This window comes from Mastigoproctus giganteus, chromosome 2 (genome assembly GCF_048544385.1).
Source record: "Mastigoproctus giganteus isolate SK-2022 chromosome 2, ASM4854438v1, whole genome shotgun sequence".
Lineage (NCBI taxonomy): Eukaryota > Metazoa > Arthropoda > Arachnida > Uropygi > Thelyphonidae > Mastigoproctus > Mastigoproctus giganteus.
The window spans coordinates 92,726,944-92,739,455 of record NC_143576.1 but is presented as its reverse complement, the minus strand read 5'-3'; the positions used below and the strand labels follow the sequence as shown (position 1 = coordinate 92,739,455).

At 39.3% G+C, this 12,512-nt stretch overlaps 1 protein-coding gene across 1 annotated transcript in view; it reads right to left on the bottom strand.

The window, feature by feature from the left end:
* Nucleotides 1-5,656, bottom strand: part of LOC150089426 (endonuclease G, mitochondrial-like) — a 75,468-nt gene extending 69,812 nt beyond the window's left edge. The window contains exon 1 of the mRNA XM_090368582.1: nt 5,615-5,656. The gene's annotated coding sequence lies outside the window, so the exon portion shown is untranslated. The remainder of the gene's footprint in view (nt 1-5,614) is intronic.
* Between the last annotated feature and the right edge of the window lie 6,856 nt (nt 5,657-12,512).

Genomic DNA, 12,512 nt, shown 5'->3' with positions numbered 1-12,512 from the left:
CCACAAGTTTAGGTGGAAGTTTATTCCAACTGTCAATCATGCTTTCACCAAAGGAAAATTTTTGGACATGCAGTCTACAATTATTCCCTCTCAATTTAAATTTATGCTCTTATATTTAGTTTCTCAAGTCCTTAAATGCCTCGATCAACTCATCCCACTGGTGTCCAATTCCCAAACACTGCAGTTTACAATATTCAAGTCTCTCTTGATAAAAAAAATACCCTTTTGTGCCCTTAATCAATCTTGTGAATCTTCTTTGTACCATCTCCAACATGTCTACCTCTTTCCTAAAGTGGAGTCTCCAAGCCTGAATGCAATAACCAAGATGCAAACTAACCACTGTTTTAGGGCTATACTAGAAGGGCGCTTAAAATGCCGGCACTGTACACTTCCAAAAAGGCAAACTTCACGTAGCGTTTCTAACTTCGAATTGTTTCAAACTATAAGGGGTATTTCTAACGTTGCACTGGATATGACCAGCGAGTCACTTTTTCTAGTCTCAGTTTCGAGATGGATGTTGTTCAAGTTGGATATATTGCGCATTTATGTATATAGTTGATTGCGAGTAGAAAGAGAAAACAATGATGGTGGAGTCATGCAGCAAATTCAAATTGGTTAAAAACAGGACAGTTTTATGTTATGTTAGAAACATATAGGAAGTTTACCAAGAACATTTTTTTATTTTTTTTTTTATAGAATGTCGATACAGAGTGCTCATGAACTTCGAATGTTAATTAGTGAAAAAAATTACAAAATTTGATACCGTGATGTGGAAATCAATACAAACTACTGTTTCACTGTAATAGATGGTGCTTATGGGATGGTGATTTGAATATTTTTAAAAATCCAAATTTTGGAAGAAGACTGCTAATGAAACAACTTAATTTGCCTTTAGAGCTCTTCCTGGCACAAATGAGCTGGCAATGCCATTTGTTTTTGTAAGGGAAAAAGCATTTGGACTAACTCAAAATTTAATACTACTATACCCATAAAACAATTTGAGCAATGAGTGAAGAATTTTCAATTATTGATTAAATTGAGCAAAGCAACTTGTAGAATGCACATTGTAGAATGCACATTCGGAATACTGAGCAATAAGTTGTGAATTTTTCATTCTAGCATATTACTGAATCCCCATTCTGCTATCGACATAATAAAAAACTACTGCATTTTGAATTTTGTGAGAAGGGATGGATATGTTTCTGAAGACATTAACTTGTGCGAGGAAAGAGGGACCGGAAATGACAGCAGTTGGAGGGTGATCTTCAGGCATGTCAATAAGGGACTTTTTTTTCTAAATATTTCAATGATGTCTGTGCCCTTTCATGGCAAAACAGGATCTAGAAAAGTTGAGCCGATGGGCTGAGAGGTGGGAACTGAAGTTTAACATTGACAAATGTAAAGTGCTGCATGTGGGAAGCAGTAACCCCAGAGTAACATATCAACTGTGGTGTACTACACTGACAGGGGTAGAGAGTGAAAAGGTCCTGGGGGCAATTGTGCAGGCAGATATGAAGTTTTCTGAGCAGTGCTGAGAAGTTTTCTATCAACTTAGACAACGACAGACAGAAGTTTGTTCCAGCAATTAACCACCCGCTGGCTAAAGGCAAATTTCCGCACATCAATTCTACATCTTTCTTTTCTTAATTTGAATTTATGCCCCCTTCGGTTCGTAATCTTAACAAGTGGAAGGATCCCATCAGAATTCAGTGTGCTCAACCCATTCAAGGCCTTATACAAATCAATCAAATCACCGCGCAGGTGCCTAGTCTCCAGCGGCTGCAATTTACAGAACTTAAGCCTCTCTTGGTAAGAGGATCCCTTCATTCCCCTCACCAATCTCGTTGCCCTTCTCTGTACACGCTCAAGCAAATCTACATCCTTCCTAAAATGAGGCCTCCAGACCTGTATGCAGTACTCAAGGCGTGGCCTGACCATTGCCTTATACAGAGGGACAATCACCTCCTTTTCCCTGCTAGCAAAATTCCTATATATCATTGACAAAACCCCATGACCTGCCCTGGCAGCCTGTCTGCATTGCTCAGAAAACTTCATATCTGACTACACAATTACTTTTCTACCACCTTAAGTGTAGCACCACACAGTTGGTACATTTCTCTGGGGTTACTTCTACCTATATGCAGTACTTTGCATTTGTCAAGGTAAAACTTCAGCTGCCACTTCTTAGCCCATCTGCCCAAATTATCTAGGTCCTGTTGCAGTAGCACACTGTCATTAACAACCCTGCCAACCTTTGTTTCATCTGCAAACTTCGACACTAAGCCTGATATACTTTCATCGATATCATTGATAAATATACAAAACAACAGAGGACCCAACACCGAACCCTGTGGGACTCCACTAATAACATTAGTCCATGAAGAGCAGCACCCATTTATTACCACCCTCTGTCTTCTCCCACTCAAGCATCCTTTTATCCATTGTAGCAATTTACCCTTAATACCATTCTGCTCCAATTTGTACAGTAGTCTTCCATGCACAACAGTGTCAAAAGCTTTCCTGAAATCCAAATATATGATATCAAAATGATTTTTTGCATCCAGTTCCTTTGTAACCATATAATATCCTATCAATTTGTCAGATAAGACTTTCCCTTAACAAACCCATGCTGTGTCTGAATTATTGCTGCAGTCTTGTCTAGATGATCCTGCAATACATCTTTAACCAGCAACTTCATTATTTTACCCAGAACAGAAGTTAAACTAACTGGTCCGTAATTACTCGTGTCACCCTTCGATCCCCCTTTGTGAATTGGGGATACATTTGCACATCTATAGTCCGTGGGGACCTCCCCTGAATCCAAAGATGCTCTCATAATTATGACTAAGGGTTTGCCATAATTATGCTATAATGTCCAAGTTTGCAGATGATATGAAGGTTGGCAGGGTTGTTAAGGACACTAATGACAGTACGCTGCTGAAACAGGATCTAGAAAATTTGAGCAGATGGGCTGAGAGGTGGCAAATGAAGTTTAACATTGGCAAATGTAAAGTACTACATATGGGAAGCAGTAATCCCAGAGTAACGTATCAACTCTTTGGTACCACACTGACAGTGGTAGAGAATGAAAAGGACCTGGGGGTAATTGTGCAGGCAGATATGAAGTTTTCTGAGCAGTGCAGACAGTCTGCAAGAGTAGCTCATGGTGTCTTGTCAATGATATACAGGAATTTTTCTAGAAGGGATAAGGAGGTGATTATCCCCTTGTATAAGACAATGGTCAGACCACACCTTGAGTACTGTATAGAGGTCTGCAGGCCTCATTTTAAGAAAGATGCAGAGCTATTGGAACGAGTACAGAGAAGGGCAACAAGATTAGTGAATGGAACAGAGGGTTGCTCTTACGAAGAAAGGCTTAAGTTTTACAAATTACAGTGTCTGGAGACTAGGCACCTGTGAGGTGATCTGATTGAGGTGTATGAAGCCTTGAATGGTTTGGGCATGCTCAATGCTGATGGGATTCTTCTTCTTGCTCAGAATAATCACCTGAGAGGGCATAAATTCAAATTGAGGAAAGACGGTTGTAGGATAGATGTGCAGAAGTTTGCCTTTAGCCAGTTAATTGCTGGAACAAACTTCCATCTGTTGTTGTAGAAGTTGACAGCTTAAATAGATTCAAGGCAGAACTTGACAAACATTTGGAGCGAGTGGATGGGTGAAATAAGGATTTTTTTTTTTTTTTTTTTTTGGCTGATGCTATATAAGCTTGCTTTCTTGCTTCATGTGCCTTTGCTAATGCTAATGGGATAATCACCTCCTTATCCCTGCTAGCATAATTCCTGTACATCATTGACAAAACTCCATGAGCTGTCCTGGCAGCCTCTCCACACTGCTCAGAGAACTTCATATCTGACTTAGTATATTGCTCTGAGATTACCAATACCCTCATACAGTACCTTGCATTTGCCAATGTTAAACTTCAGTTGCCATTTCAAGGGTTTAGTGTCAAACAGCATTAACTACAAAATCATTTTGTAGTTGATGTTTTTTTAATTAACCAAAAAAAAGTCATTTTAAATTTTCTTGGTTTACTGTAAATGTACTTACAGCCTAAGCAAACTTGTAAAATACTAGAGAGATACAGTTCTATGACATGATATGCAATGTTATTTATTTTTATAAAGTGAAACTAAAGTTATTGTAAAAAGAAAGCACAATTTTGTAGTTAATGTTGTTTGACATTAAACCTTCCATTTCTCAGCCCATCTGCCTAATTTTTCTAATCTTGTTGCAGCAGCATACCTTCATTTCTGTCATTAACTACTGCAAACTTAGACACTAAGCCTGATATACTTTCATCAATATCATTAATAAATACAGAAAATACAATGAGGCCCAGCACCAAACCCTGTGGATTCCACTAATAACATTAGTCCACAATGAGAAATATCCATTGATAACCACTCTGTCTTCTCCCACCCAACCATCACTTTATCCATAACAGTAATTTAGCCTTAATGCCACTCTGCTCCAATTTGTGCAGCAGTCTTTTATGTGAAACAGTATCAAAAGTTTTTCTGAAATCCGAGTATATGATACCAAAATTATTTTTTGCATCCAGTTCCTTTGTCACTGTATCTTAGTATCCAATCAAACTGCTCAGACAAAATCTCCACTTAACAAACTCATGCTGTGACTGAAGTATAACTGCACTCATATCTAGATGGTCCTGCATCACTTGTTTAACCAGTGACTCCATTTAACAATGTCCTTCAGTAAGATCCCAAAGAAATACAATGAAGACTTATACCCAAGAATTTCCATGCATGATAAAATCTGGAAAAGGTAACATGTTTGTTTTGTATGTATTGGTGATTTCTCAGTTTCAAGTGGCAAGAAACAATTTTGACATCATAAACTTAGATTTCAGAAAAGCTTTCAATTCTGTTGCACATGAAAGATTACTGTACAAACTGGAGTAGTGCAGGGTTAAGGGAAAGTTGTTATTACATATAAAGGGATGGCTAAGGGGAAGAAGACAGAGTGGTTATCAATGGCACTGCTCTTGAAACTAATATTATTAGTGGTATGTCCTAGGGTTCACTGCTAGGCTTATTGTTGTTTTCAATATTTATTAATGATATTTCTGTGAGCTGTCTGCACTGCTCAGAGAACTTCGTGCAGAGACACAAAGTTCTCTGAGCAGTGCAGACAGCCTGCTAAGACAGCTCACAGGGTTTTATCAATGATATACAGGAATTTTGCCAACAAGGTAAGAATGTGATTATTCTACTGAATAAGACAATGGTCAGACCACAGTTGAATACTGCATAGAGATCCGGATGCCTCTATGTCGATCTGTTGGAGCAGGTGCAAAGAAAAGCAACAGGAACTAAAGGGTACTCTCACCAAGAAAGATTTCAGCTTTGCAAATTGTAGAATCTGAAAACTAGGTGCCTGTGAGGAGGCACCTAGTTTTCAGATTCTTGTAAATGGACTAAGGATATTATTATTCTCTTTCCCTAAGTTTATGATTGCACATAAAACATTAAAATATCACATGACACAATATATTTAAAATATTAAAATATTACATGACACAATATATTTAATATACATATTACTTTGGCAAACAAAAGTAAAAATTATATACAACTGGGTTTGCTGTAGTTTTTCTTCTTCCGAACGATAAAAATTATACGAAAAATTTGCGATTTGAAAGCTTCTAGAACTAATTTCTAACTCGCAATCGGGCAAAAATAACGTATTGTTTGTAATCAAGAATTAGTGCTTATTAAAATTTATGCTAAAATTTAATTAAACCTACCAATAAGAAAAAAATACCAAAGCTCTTTCATTTTATTTTTATTATTAGTTTTTTTTTTAAACAAAAATAACTTGAGGTCACCAACCAGTTAGACTTATTACTAGGTGCAAGAAGTACACAACAAATTCAGATGAGGTTCCTAACCCCAAATTAAAATGTTCTCTTTAATTAAACGTAATGCAGTATTAAAAATACACCTTATTCTGATCATAAGGGGGGAGAGACTAACTAATTCGGTAAGTTTGTTAGACGAAAAACCCGAGTTTACGGAAAGAAAACACCATTCAACCAACGCTTGAGACGACTCACTCAGCACGTTGAGAGAATCCAAAAAAAAAAAAAAAGTCATAAATTCTTTTGACTGAATTCAAGCTCAGGGCTTCGCCATCCGGTGTATGTTTGTCCGAGGGAGGGGGGGATTCGTTGATTATATTCTCAATGCTGCCCACGATGGGGTGTGTGTGTACATGTGTCTCTCTTACCTTTCGATGAAAATCAAATCCGATGGCCCTAGGTTAACAAAAGTTATCATTTCTAAATAGTGTTTTTGTTCCCGCAATATTACTGGCACTGCGATTGGCGTACATTTGATTTTTACATGCAACCATTCTCGAAATGTCACTGCACATCTATGTGAGGCGCAAGGTTTATCTTTATCTATTTTGCGCCAAAAATATAGATTGTAAGCTTTCTTTATCTCCGAAGGAGGTAAAATAATAATATTATTTGCGCTGCTCATTTGCATACACAAACCGAACGAAAAATTTCGAGTTTACTGGAGTGTAATTTCAGTTCTCACAGAATAAATATTTAATTCGCATACAATGAATTATATACAGAATACATAAACAACTGACCAAGTTGTCTGTGGTGACATACGTGGGTACCCAACTCACTTTGTGGACTCGAGCCCTTACATGTTATGAACTAGTTAATGTACTCAGTGTGATATACAAATGTATGCAAAGCGTGCACGGCATGTCTAAAGCAACCATGCTGACAACATCTAAAACAACGATACATAGCAACCGCATTTAATAATATAAATTCCTTTTTTATATATAAATAGTATGGAAAAAAATAATAATTGCTGGATTTACATTTGTTCAATTTTAATGAAACTTGGAATGGCTGGCGAAGTATTTTTAAAAGGCTCAAATATAAAATTTCATGGAAATCTGTCCACTGCGAGTCATGCTGTAAATTGCGCACGGAAGAATATAGCTTATAATGTAAATTGTCTAGCAGCATTGGCGGGTTTCCATAACTGCACCATGTCTCTCTGTGACGTCTACAACACTCTGTAAAGGCCAGAGAGTACGAGTTAGTGCGTGTTCCTGTGAGGATGTTAATTTTGGGGGTATCGCTTCATACAGTAAATAAACGTGGAGTTATTATTAGCCATATAGTGCAAGGAAGCCTGAGGCATATGCTGCACCAGCTACACCAGCAAAAAAAAAATATTCCGGATTACCCTGAGAGAGAGAAGTAGAAGGGAATCACCAACCCTTACATAACGCGTGTTACGTAAGGGTTGGTGATTAACCTGGTCCCAGGTTACACATCTTGTGATGAAGTCAGCAGTATAAATTACATTCCCCAACAATAGGTTAGGGACTTCCTATGCAATGCATGCTGTCTTATCCCACAGATGTCCTGAGTCAAGTGTCTGCATGTTGGGGCCCCACGTCAATCATTCCAGCTTTGCTGGAGATGCACAACTTAGTCTAAATCAGGGTTTAGTCAAGTCCAAAAGGCAGTGTAGGCCTTCTGGAGTGGGTATACTACAGCTTTTTTGGCATTACACACCACTGAAGTCAAAATCGGTGATTTTATTTTTAGATATGAGTCTTTTACTGAAATCTTTGTGTGGGATGGGAGATCACTTTTCCTGGATCGGTGACTGTCGTCCGTGAGATTGGGGACGTTCTTCAAAGATCTTCTGCATGTATTCAGTCAGTGTTTTGTAATCGTACTCCTGTACGACTGATATGTGTTCCTGGTTCTTTGGTAGATCGTATACTTGCGAGATGATGCGGCATCTGTAGTCATTAATTGGGGCAGTTATATAGGACATTATTATTATTATATTAGGGTAACCCGTAATTCATTACTTAAATCCGTATTTGTGTCTGTAATTGGGTGTGTTCTCTGGTCGATTTTTTTTAGGCGCCTCCGTAGCCAGGTGGGAAGGAGCAGCAGTGCGTAGCACACGCTTCTTGATTAGACCGGGGTTCGAGCCTGTCACCACCAAATACGGAGGATGCGGAATGGTCAGAGAATGACCACAGCATATTCCCGGAGCAATATGGCCTTAGTTGCTAATGCTCCTAAAAACCAAATAACACACAGCACATCTGGTCGATTTGCCTGTTTTGCTGGATGAAAAACCCTGTTTTTGGCGGGGAAAAAACTTTGCTATCTACGCCTGAGACCGACTAACTCAGCCAAGGAGTGAAAAAAGTTCATTAAAGTTCCTCGCGTCGTCGACGGAATTCGAACCCGGGCCTTTTCCACCTGGTGTGGGGAGGACGGTAACCATACCACCGTGCTATACGCGCAGACTCATATAGGACATGCTCCCATGTTTCATTTTGTACACATATACAGGTAGGGTAGTCTATTAGGCCTAAATATGTTAGTTTGTCTTTATAGGATCCTTGGACTGTGATTATGAATGTCGCAGCATATAGAATTGTGCAGAACGTCTAGATTGACTTCGGCATTCATTATTTTGTCCAAAACAACCAATAGCTGTACGACCATATTATGCAGCGTCTTGAGCACTGTACTTGTGCTGACATGTGTCCCACTCCTCTTACTGAGGGCCGGCCTGTGTGCTGTGACAACGACAACTGCATATCTTCGTGACGTTGCGTCAGCTTTTTTAGGTTTTCCGGGTTGTTTCCCGAAGGTAAGCACCAGTCCGCTTTCATTAGCAGATCACATCACTAATCGTCGACGAGGGGATGTCTAATTTGTTGATATGTCGCATTTTGTCCAATTGCTCACCCTGTTACCAATGCGCACTGGAAGTAACTCTAACTGAAAGTCTATTAACTTTTTGCCTTTAGCCAGTGGGTGGTGATTGCTGGAACCAACTTCCATATGTCGTTGTGGAAGTTGATAGCTTAAATAAATTCAAGGAAGAACTGGATAAACTTTTTGAGCGAATGGATGGGTGAAATGAATAAGTGGTTTTTTTTTTGGCTGATGCTATATAAGCTTTTTTTCTTGCAACTACAGCTAATGCTAACCCCGTAGATTGTGGCACCCATCTTGCAATCACAATCGTACTACTGTCTCCTCAAAGGCATACTGGGATATTTATCGTCTGACACGTGGTGCTTGGATATGATGTGACTAGCCAACACGGGAAGTGTGATCGGATATAAGTTGTCTGATCTTCTGAATTATGATCGTCGCTATCTATCTGGATGTTCTAAGAAAGCATGCTCATTATTAGTGTTTATTAATATTTTTAATTAATAAGTAATAATAATATTATTTATTTATTTTTTTTACTTTTTTTTTCTCCTTATGGGTTTGTTTTTCAACCTGCGATGGATATTGGTACCAGGTGCGTGAGGTGGTTGTTAAGTCATCCACCAATAATAGTAACTATTATTTGTCGAGGAGGTCTCTAACTAATCCAAGGTGTTCAGATCGCGGCTTTCTGGAGGTCTTTATAGGCGTTTTCCAGGAAGCCTATTGCTACTAAGCTCTTATGTAGCCTTTTTGACACCATGCTGGTGGTTCGTAGCGTGATGCATTTTTCCCTAACCATCAGGATATTATACCATACTGCAACTGAATGCTCATCGCTCCAAGAATGTCACAGATGAAGTTCGAGTTGCCATCATTGAGAATTCCTATGATTTGCTCTGCTTACAAGAACCCTATTTTTCCAGAAGTCTCCATGGACACAACTCAAAATTAATGGGTTTCCCAATCTCTGCCCGGATCATACATGCTGACGCAGAACATCCAAAATCTGCAATAGTGGCATTTAATACCTCACTTGATATAACAGCTATTTCTTCCCTGTGTAGACCAAATGCTACATGTGTACAAATCTCGTCACTTTCTCATACTTTCTATTTGGTATCACTCTACTGTCCTCCATCTGAAGATATCCAAATCTACCTGAACTATCTAGATTCTGTCATTGAAAAACTATGCCCATTATAGCTACAAACTCCAATGCCAAGTCTCCATTATGGTTTAGTACCTTCACTGACCACAGGGGACGACAACTGGAGAACTTCATACTGGCACATAACCTGCACATCCTAAATAAATCCAATCAACCCAGTACCTTCTTCACAATAATGGTGAGTCTAACATCGAACTGATTCTCACAACTGCAAACATCACTAACAAAATACCAAACTGGTCTATGATTGAGGATCTAACATGTAGCGACCACAGTGCAATTTCATTTAAACTAACCACAAATTTACAGAATCGGAGGTTACCGCCTCAGGACTTGAGAAGATTTGCTATAAAGCATATACAGTGGCCACTGTTCTTGGAATCAGTTAAACATGACTTCCGTGATGAAATTTTAAGATTCATTTAATCAGCTTAATGCCGAAGAACAAGCCTTCTATATCCAAACTGCCTTACTACGAGCAACTGAATGTTCGACTAAGAGAATAGCTCCAAAAAATCATCAGTTCCCCTGGTGGAATCCCCATCTAACGGTTTTAAGAAGACGTGTTCACAGGGCAAGGAAACTGTATCAAAGATAACGCCCTTAGCCTCCCAATGAAGTACAAAGACTCAGAAATGAATACAGAACCATAAAACATCAGTATAATCTCGAAATCTCAAAGCAAAAAATCGCTACCTGGCAGTCTTTCGTCTCCACTGTGGGCAACTCGAACCCATGGGACTACTCTATAAACTTAGCAGAGATAAAGTGCCAACCAATAATATTTATAACTCCATAGTGACCAATGACTCTGAAACCACGACTTGACATGATACTGTCACAATGATTCTGGATAAACGTTTCCCTCAGGATGATCAATCAACAGACTCTCCCCACTCAGTCCATAACAAGAACCCTCAATCTTCAATACTCCTCCATTGTGGATACTGACCTGTTTACTCAACAAGAGCTTCAACAAGCTTTAAATAAAATCAATGTCCAAAAATGTCCTGGACCTGACTTGCTGGAGAATACTGTCATTAAGAAGTTCGGAGAAACTTATACTAACATCCTGTTAAATCTCTTCAACAAATGTCTTCTCTGTGCTACTTTCCCCCATCTCTGGAAGAATGCACTAGTCAAACTACTAAGAAAACCCAACAAGCCCGCATCAGACCCCAGAGTCTTCCTCCCATTTCTCTCCTACCAATTTTGGGAAAACTCTACGAACAACTACTCGCCCCAAGAATCTATGATCTTTTCCAAGCTCAAGATATCTTTTCACCTCACCAGTATGGATTTGTTAAGGGCAAGTCTTGTGAAGATGCACTTCTTGCATTAAAAAATTACATCCAGAATTCCCCATCAAAATATGAAATGGCCATCTTCATAGACTTTGAAGGTGCTTTTGACTCCCTCTGGTGGAAGAGTGCCCTCGCAAGCCTTCGGAACATCTCATGCTCCTCTAAGTTGGACCAAGTTATCCGAGCCTACTTGGATCACAGATCTATACCGGTTACTTAAAAAAAAAACCTGCAGAGTAAAACGAGCTGTCAATAGAGGATGTCCTGAGGGCTCTGTTCTGGGGCCGCTCTTCTGGAACATTACACTAAATACGTGGCTAACCAGACAGTTCAATTTTGCTACTCCATTCGCATATGCTGATGACCTTGTTTGTCATCTCAGGCAACTCCAGGCAACAAATTCAAGAAAGAGCTTCTCCGGTCTTAAAGGATCTCATTAAATGGGCAACTGTCAACAAACTTAAAATATCTCCATTCAAAACCCGGCTCATGATCTTTAAAGGTCAACTATATATCCATCGTCCTCCTATCTTGAAAATAGCTAACAAGCAAATATCATATGTCAAGCACTTAAAACATCTTGGTGTGATCATTGATGACAGGCTCAATTTTACTCTCCACATAAACCACCTAATAGATAAAATCAAGGAATTTACTATGGCTATTGTTCAGATTACGAGAACCGACTGGGGGCTTGGACGCACAGTTCTTCTCTTATATTACAAGGCAGTATTCATATCTATTGCAACTTATGCTACTCCGCTTTGGTATGACAGAATTAAGAACGTCAAACTGAAATCAACACTACTCTCCTTGCAAAGATCCGCGATTCTTATAATGCTCCGTGCCTGCAGAACTGTCTCAACTGATGCCCTGCAGGTCATAGCTGGAGTATTACCCCTGGACTTGCACATTTTACATCGTGCCTTTGCTACTTTCAAAAACATCAGACCTCCATGGAATTCTATGGAATACAGAATGATGTCCTTGTAGACACCAAAGCTGAAAAAAAATCCGGATTTGGTCTGCTTTAACAAAATTTTGGCAAGATTGTTGGAATACAACTCCTAAAGGCAGAACTACATATAAATTTATACCAGATGTCTCCTTTACTGCCTTGGCGCCTCCATAGCCAGGTGGGAAGGAGCAACAGTGCGTAGCACACGTTTCTTGATTAGACCGGGGTTCGAGCCCGTCACCACCAAATACAGAGGATGCGGAAAAGTCAAGGAATGACCACCGCATATTCCAGAGCAATATGGCC